This window comes from Talpa occidentalis, unplaced genomic scaffold (genome assembly GCF_014898055.3).
Source record: "Talpa occidentalis isolate TD23 unplaced genomic scaffold, MPIMG_talOcc4v2.1 talOcc4.5, whole genome shotgun sequence".
Classification (NCBI taxonomy): Eukaryota; Metazoa; Chordata; class Mammalia; order Eulipotyphla; family Talpidae; genus Talpa; species Talpa occidentalis.
Genome location: NW_023604861.1, coordinates 41637179 through 41645299, shown reverse-complemented (window position 1 = coordinate 41645299; position 8121 = coordinate 41637179). Strand labels below are relative to the sequence as shown.

Genomic DNA, 8121 nt, shown 5'->3' with positions numbered 1-8121 from the left:
TATTTACAAAAGGGTAATGTTTCTTTATTGAGAACCCATAGTCAGTCTTGATTCAGATTGATTGTCCTCATTAAGTCATAGAATCACAAAGATTTATCTGCAAACCAGACAACAACTGATTCATAAATTCACTAATAACTCCTGTTACCCATTTCTTCCCAAAGTCTAATTTATAGATACTGTATACTCCATTATTAGGCTTAGTAGTAATCACTGGGAAGAAACAATACTCTGATAAAATGGTCATGATTCCATCCATATATGCTTTACCAATTTTTAATGGATTAGAAAATAGTATAGTACACTTACTGGCATGGGAGATACCACAATCAGGAAGGAGGTTTTCCCAGAGTGAGTTTCACACATTGCACTCTGGGTCTGCAGACCCCTGTGACTTACCCAGATGCAGAACACTCAGTTGCATCATTTATGGTAGTGGGGAACTGTGTTCACCCCTCCTGAAAAAAAAAGAAAGAAAATAGTACAATATATTTAATACAAAAAGTCAGTTGCACACAATTTAACTTCGTTTTTGGTAATCCTAAAGGCATTTGGTATTTGAATGATTGTCAGTATATTATAAATGTGCAGAGATAACAGTTGCTGGAGAATGACAGATAAAGCCAGTTTTAATCTGACTAGATCTATGATTATGATGTACACAAATATGCACATTTGCATATATTAATCTTGTTGAATATAAACATGAGGACTGTTATTATAAAAATTGATAATTGGAATATAGTTGCTCATGGGCACAGCAGGGAATTCAGATTTGGATGGGATTTGATAGATTCTTAAATTTAGTTAAAATTTGCATACACTGTTTACAGAGTGTACAATTTGATGAATATTGAAGCGTGTATATACTCAGGTAACCAGCATACTGATAAAGATGTAGAACACATCCAGTGTGGAAACTTAGATTCCGAGTAGCATTGAACAGGAGTCTGACAATGTGAGTGTGCTCAGCTTCCAGAGGGAGCTTATTAGCTGCTGGCCCCTGGGACCTGTGCCCTCTCCTCCTCTGCATGGCTTCTTGGCGCTTCCATTCTGTCACTGCACCTTTCCGCTGCTAACCCTCAATGTAAGTTTTCACCAGATTGAAGGTGACTTGTTTTATGTTTTCTTCTTTTCCTTCCCAGTAGTCTATTGTGGATTTATTATTGATAGTTTCAAATGACCTTACTTCACAACGAGCATATACAGTGGTCAGATTTCTCCACTCTTTGCAGGAGCTCCCAAGCCCTTCTTCCTAAGTCTTCCAGTGCAGTCCTGGGTCATGAGGAGGTGCATGTTTTGTTTTTATGGATGGAAATCTCGAAACAAAGGGAAGTTAAAAGGCTTCCCGGCTACTGAGTTTGACAAGAACACTCACCTGGAATTTTATGACCCCATTGTGCTGCGGCTTTTTTCACCCCTCTGGCAGAAGTAGAGTACTGTAGAGGCCAGGAGACAGCTATCTCCTTAAGAGTCTCCTTAAAGAGACTCCTCTCTACTTGAGAGGCAACTCTTACAGCCTGTGGGAGATGCAGAGGTAGAGAGAGACACCAGGAGATTTTGAGTGAGAAGCCTGGGGTCTTGGGAATGTTTTTTGAGACTAGGAGCGAGCAGAGAGAGCATCCCTTCAAGTATGGCCCCCACATAGGCAAACAGTAGTTCCTTATACTTTGCACAGTTTTGTCTTCAGCAGATTATAATAGCTAAACTTGAAGGCAAACATTTTATTTTTTTATTTAAATATTTTATTTTATATAATTCTTACATCTTTTTTCATCTTTGCACAATGTGTGCATTTTCATTTTGGTTATATTCCCCATACAATTGCACTCCCTCCCCCCCACTTATTTTGACTCTAGTCCTTCCTTTCCCCACCACTCCCTCCCCTCCCAAGGCAAACATTTTAAATTAGATTCTCCAGTATAAAAGCGATACTGAGGAAGAAGTTATAAAGAAGACATTGAATTTTCTGGGAAACTCCCTTTCCCCTCTCCAAACATCCTCTTCCCAAGTGTTGTTAAGTGAACTGATTGGCTTTGTTAAAATAGCCACATTTAGTTATTAGGGGAAATACATATTTATAGGCTTAGGAAATTATGCAAAAGGATTTTCCATACTTTCAGCAATGGGAAGAGTAGCCACCCAGTGTGTTAAGTTTTGCAAAAGCAACTGTGGCACTGGCTTTGCCCCTGCCCTGCCTCCCTCTCCAGAGTGAGGAGACTGGAACAACCGGAAATGGTGCCACTCTCTCTCTGTTCTTATTGGCTGGCTCACAGTTCACCTCATCTCCTCAGCATAATGACTGTGCTGTGGATTTGACAGTTGCAACATCTAATCTGCCTCAAAGGCTCCTTCTCACTTCCAGGGAGTTCCACTGGACCTCCCTTAATTTGGGGTAAAATCTAACCACAACTTTAATTATTAGTCTCCTTGAGAGAACCCACAAGACTGTCTCCCACATTGTGACTCCATCCACTCAGCTGTGAATGAACAATCCAGCTCTTTATGGCTAACTGCCCAGGCAAGCATCAAACCCCCAAAGTGTGAATACAATAACTAGGTGACTTATACAACAGAACCCAGGCATGTCTCTCCTTTTTTATTTTATTTTTTTTTTAACTCCTTCTGCATTATTTTACACTCATCCACAGCTTGAGTAAAATTTTCTCTGGTACCTTCTTCTGACTCCTGAGAGCATCAACAACCCACTGTAGACAATCAAGGATTCAATTTAGTTGGACCTGTAGAAGGTATTCAAGGTTGCTTAGCAACAGAAATTGGTTTCTTAAAAACAACTTTCTGTGAGGAAAGCACCCCCTTGTTTTTCCATGGATTTGTATCTTCTGGTTGACTGACTTGCTAGCTGAATTATTCACAAAGGTGTTCTCCTTATATGTGCAGGGGGAACCTGGAGGTAAAGTGTCTGGGAAAACTTGACATTAGAAAGTGGATAAGACACACTGAAACAATGGGGGACCATCTCTGTTTCTGTCCAGAAACCTCTAATTAGATAGTCTGAGGTCAATATGGCTGTGTATCCTTTCCTTGCTGTCAGGTTTCATTATGGGCTCAGCAGGATGAGGGGGAAGCTTGGAGTGAGAGAAGGGACATGCATTATGCTGGGAATGAGGCCAATCAATCCAGGAAAGGAAGACTTGAGTTATTGCTTAGTAACTTGAGGTACGGTGATTGCCAAAGTCAATTTTTGAACTGCCTAGAACTAATAGTAAGGTAAAAAAAGGTAACATAAGAAGGAAGGAAAGAAAAAATAGCAAAATTACCTGTGTAAGAGAGGGCGAGGGGCAACCATCGATGCTTATTGAATGATTGCTATGTGCTAGACATTGTTTTAAGCATTTTTTTTTTTGTTCACAAAATAAATACTGCTAAATTAACATTGTCTGCGAGGTTGAAAAACCCAGATTCGTAGAGGTTAAGTTTATGAATGTGAACCTGTAAGTAGCATGGATTTGAACCCTGGCAGCCAACACTGCTATCCACTGTATTACTTCAGCCTCAGATTACTGTGAATATGGGGAGGTGGGGGAGTGGAGAGAGATGGTGACCCTGAGTTGTCAGACTTTCCATTTTTCAAATCATTTGGTTTATCTGAATTTATTGAGAAATTTCTGAACTTATAAATAGCTGGCATGTGCATCTATCGATCTATATATATAATATATATGTGTGTGTGTATATATATATATATATATATATTTATGTGTGTGTGTGTGTGTGTGTATTAGTGTTTTTGGAAAACTTATTTCAGGTCAGTAAATAAATGTTGGCTGAATGTGATCTGGGGCTACCTCCTTCTTGTCCAAAATCATTAGGTCATAGGCTCAACCTGAAACTCCGTGTACCGATGATACAAACCTGGACCAAGGAAGCAGAGATATAAACAGGAACTCACACCAGTCCCACTGCAGGAAATGCCTTTTGAGGATGCTTTGAAATGTTGGCTAATCAGTGGGAGTTGGACCTCCAAGGCTTTGCTAGTTTCACCAGAAACCTAGGGAAAATGTGAGTTTGAGATTTGTGTTGAGGCCAAAGTACTGTAATCCTCTAGTCCTTAGGGGACAGGGAAATTTCTATGGCCCAGACATCCCTTAGAAGGAGGCTTCTTATATAATATGGACTGCCCTAGCTTACCATGAACATTTGTTTTATTTTTGATGAATGTAGTCTATATCTTGATATGAACATTTTTTTTAAAAGGTTTTTTATTTTTTTAACAGAGGCATGTTTTATTTATTTGTTTATACAAGCACTGGGTACAGTCAGAAGCGCGGGAGGGTGAGAGAATTCACCAGAGCCAGAGCAGGGAGCAGAGCAGGCAGAAGCACCGAAGTACACTGCTGAGGGGAGCAGCGGGCGGCAGGAGAGGTCTGCGCGCCATGTGGGACCCTCCTCCGGTGGCCGGGGAGCAGCCGGGGATCGAACCGGTACTGCAGAGGCTGCGGTACCCAGAGCTCAACCGCTGCGCCACCGGGGAGGCCCTTGATATGAACATTTTTATAGGACTTTCCTCTTGCTTACCTGGATAGTAGGCTATCCTCCTCCTGGTTCCCTGCCCCCACTCCATTCATGGATTTTCTCATTAATCATCATCATAATAAATCATTACATTTCTTTCCTCCTTCCTTCCCTTCCTTTCTCCTTTCCTTCCTTCTTCCCAGTTTCTTCTTCATCTCCAAGCTCATATAGCCATACGGTACCATCTGTCCCCGGGCAGAGGACATCGGCTCTAGGGAGCAATCAACTTGTCCCAGTCTGCCTGGCACGTTCCCAGTTTTAGCACTGAAAGTCCTGCATCCTGGTGACCTTGTCAGTCCTGGGAAAACCAGGATGGTTGGTCACCCTCGCCCAAACTCACAGTTTGCTGGAGTTACAGATAGAATGAAACACCTTTCTTTTTTATTTATTTATTTATTTATTTTTAATAGAGGCATGTTTTAGTTATTTATTTGTTTGTTTGTTTGTTTGTTTTTGCACTGGGTACAGTCAGAAGCGCGGGAGGGTGAGAGAATTCACCAGAGCCAGAGCGGGGAGCAGAGCAGGCAGAAGGACCGAAGTACACTGCTGAGGGGAGCAGCGGGTGGCGGAAGGAGAGGTCTGCGCGCCATGTGGGACCCTCCTCCGGTGGCCAGGGAGCAGCCGGGGATCGAACCGGCGCCGCAGAGGCCGAGGGCAGCTTCGCAACCCAGCGCTCAACCGCTGCACCACCGGGGAGGCCCATGAAACACCTTTCTTCATATAGGTAGGTGGGTGTGGGGAGGAGGGGGAGAGGATTTCCTAGAAAATGACCTCGTTTTTTTACCCAATGGTCATAAGGTTATCTGTGAGAGGAAGGTAAGCCGATGACAGAGGAAGTATTCAATGAGTCTTAGTTCCCTTTGCACTTAGCTCTTCTGAAACAACATGACAGTAATTTATGTTATGCCATATATCCTATGCTGTGCAAGGATGGAATTTATCATTTCTCAGAGAATGCAAATTAATACTAACTAAAAAGTGAAATGATTGAATATTTATTTTTCAAAAATAAAAGGGAGATCTGGGCTTCCCTGGTGGTGCAGTGGGTTGATCACAGCGCTGTGAAGCTGTCCACAGCCTCTGCAGTGCCAGTTCAATCCCTGCCGGCTGTGGAGATGCTCACATGGCGAGGTAGACCTCTCTTGTCTCGCCTGCTGCTCTCAGCAGTGTGTTTTGGTCCATCTTTCTGTTCTGTTCCCCACTCTGTCTCTGGTGAATCCTCTCACCCTCCCTCATATCTGGCCTCTACCCCGGTTCTTGTATAAATAAATAAATCTTTAAAATAAAATAACAGGGAAATCCAAAGGAGATAAACTATCGAGATAAGGCATCATCTAAAACCACTAGAGGCATCAATTCCTACAACTGCCATTCTTTAAAAACCATTTGCCCTCCACTGGCTACCATTTTTCTGCTCCTCATCCTCCACAGCCTAAATAACATACTTAGTTTTGGTAATTGTTACTCAAAAGTGGGGGAAATCTGGCTCTCATGGAAGGAAGAAAGCACCTAATTTGAATATGCCCATCAAATATCCACAGGAGGGCAGACACTGCCAAACTGTAAGAGGAGCCCAGGACAGAGCCAGTGAAACTCAGTATACAGCTTTGGACAAACACTTGAATGTCTGCGCCTGAGACTGCATCTATGAGACTATGCAAGCCCTTAGGTCCCTCATGCCTTCAAGAATTCTAGCACTTTTTGAGGGATTCTAAGAGGAAAGAAGCAGTTACAGAAACACACACACACACACTCAATGTTAGAAGTTTTAGGTTTGTGAAACTAAGGGACTAGGTCAAGGATCTCTAAAAAATTAAGACTGTGACTATGATGGACCAAGTCCGAGAGTACTGAGATCAGGCAGACTCTCAAGGTTTGCTGCAAAGGAAGTGTCACTGCCCATACCAGAAGCAAACTCATATGGATACCATTGCAATCTAGAAAACATTTTATCCAGAACAATAACGTGTGGATTGAGAAGTTATTGTTCTGAATAACTTCATTTGATAGTGCTTCATTTGATTCTCATAAATCTTGGGAGACAGAGAATAGGGGTTCCGTTCTCCCCATCTGATGGATGAGGACACTGTTTCCAAGTAGGTAAGATCACACAGCTGAGACGAGTGCTCTATTCTCGTCAACCTCTGTAACCTCTCTGCCTACTAAAGGGGTCAGTGTGGTTTTATCATTAAGTGGCCATCTCAGAAGTGGGATCCCTGAATCAAGGGTGTCAGGGATGCATGGACCACACACTGTCCACAGCTGGCTGAAGAAGAGGCCTGAGATTCTGAATGCCATGTTGACCTGCTCTGGAGAGAGTTTCTCTTGGGGTCACCAAAGAGATGTCACAGAGATTTGAGGGTAGCCCAACCAGTCTGTGAGCTTACCTGCTGGTAAGGCTGTCCTGTGGTCACCCCCCACCCCGCATTAGGTGAGACCTGCCAGTGTCCCTCTTCCAGCATGTTCCAAGGCCATGCTTTGGTGATCTGGGGGGCCGAGGGATTGAAATGATCTAGGAGTCTATGGAGACTTGTTTCTCTCTTGTGTGGTATTATGTGAAGCTGGATTTTATTCTACGCTTTAGCTTGTGTTTAAATTTTTTTGTCCCTTACAGATTATGATTCCAAAAATAAGTCTGTAATGTAATTCTGTACATCTGAATTGAATTAAGAACATTCTTCTCATTGACATGGGTGTGGTTTTGCTGTTTCTGTCCAGGCTAGACAAGGATGTCTGAAGACAGTTTTCTGAACTATGGGCCAATTTTTCTGATCTTTTTAACCCAGGGATCCTGCTTTGAGATAGTGATTTATGACTCTGACAAGTTATCTTTGACCCTACTCTGGTTACTGGGGCATATGTGGAATCTCACAGAAACAGCTGCTCCCATGAGTCAAGGTTGTCCTTTCTAACCTCTCCAGGGTCTTCATGGTATCCAGAGGATTACTTAATCTTCAGTATTCTGAGGACCATGTCAGGACTGGCCTCCTGCAATCAAGACTGGGGAAGGTTGGTGATGGGTTTATGTCTACCCGTACACTAGGTTTCATTTTTGATGCATTTGGCCTGTTGAAAATCTAAGGGCATTTGGGCTCCAATTTTTGTGTCCCAATAGAACTGAGACCAGAAACATGTTTTATTTTGTCCTGTATCTTCTCTGTTTAGCAACAGTTAACCCTTGTTGCTGATGCTGCCTAAAGAATGAGAGAAGTTTCTGGGTCCCTGACAATTGTTACCAAGAGTAATATTTCACCCTCTCTGCCCATCCCAATGTGTGCTGGCCACACCACCTATACCTGGGCAGTAAAGCCTGGATCTTGCAGGTGCTCACCCCCAGCTGTGGGTTCATATTTAAACATTCAGCCCAGAGAACACTGCCTCTTTGGCACATGTCATAATTGGGATATTATTCCTCTTTCCAGATTCTGGAGTTCATTTCGCTTAGGGTGGAAAGTTTGTGGGCCAGCAGTGCAGAGATGACAGCATTCATCATTTCTCCCTCCCTCTCTCTGTCCAGTTTCCCTCACAGGGTTCTTGAGTGCCCAGTGTGTGTTGTGTTCTAAGCTGGGTACTATGCATTCGGTG

The 8121-nt window shown here is 42.9% G+C and overlaps 1 non-coding gene across 1 annotated transcript; it reads left to right on the top strand.

The window, feature by feature from the left end:
- The first annotated feature begins 301 nt into the window (after positions 1-301).
- Positions 302-462, top strand: LOC119260051 (U1 spliceosomal RNA). The gene has a single exon (XR_005128688.1). It is a non-coding gene; the product is annotated as a U1 spliceosomal RNA (small nuclear RNA).
- The last annotated feature ends 7659 nt before the right edge of the window (positions 463-8121 follow it).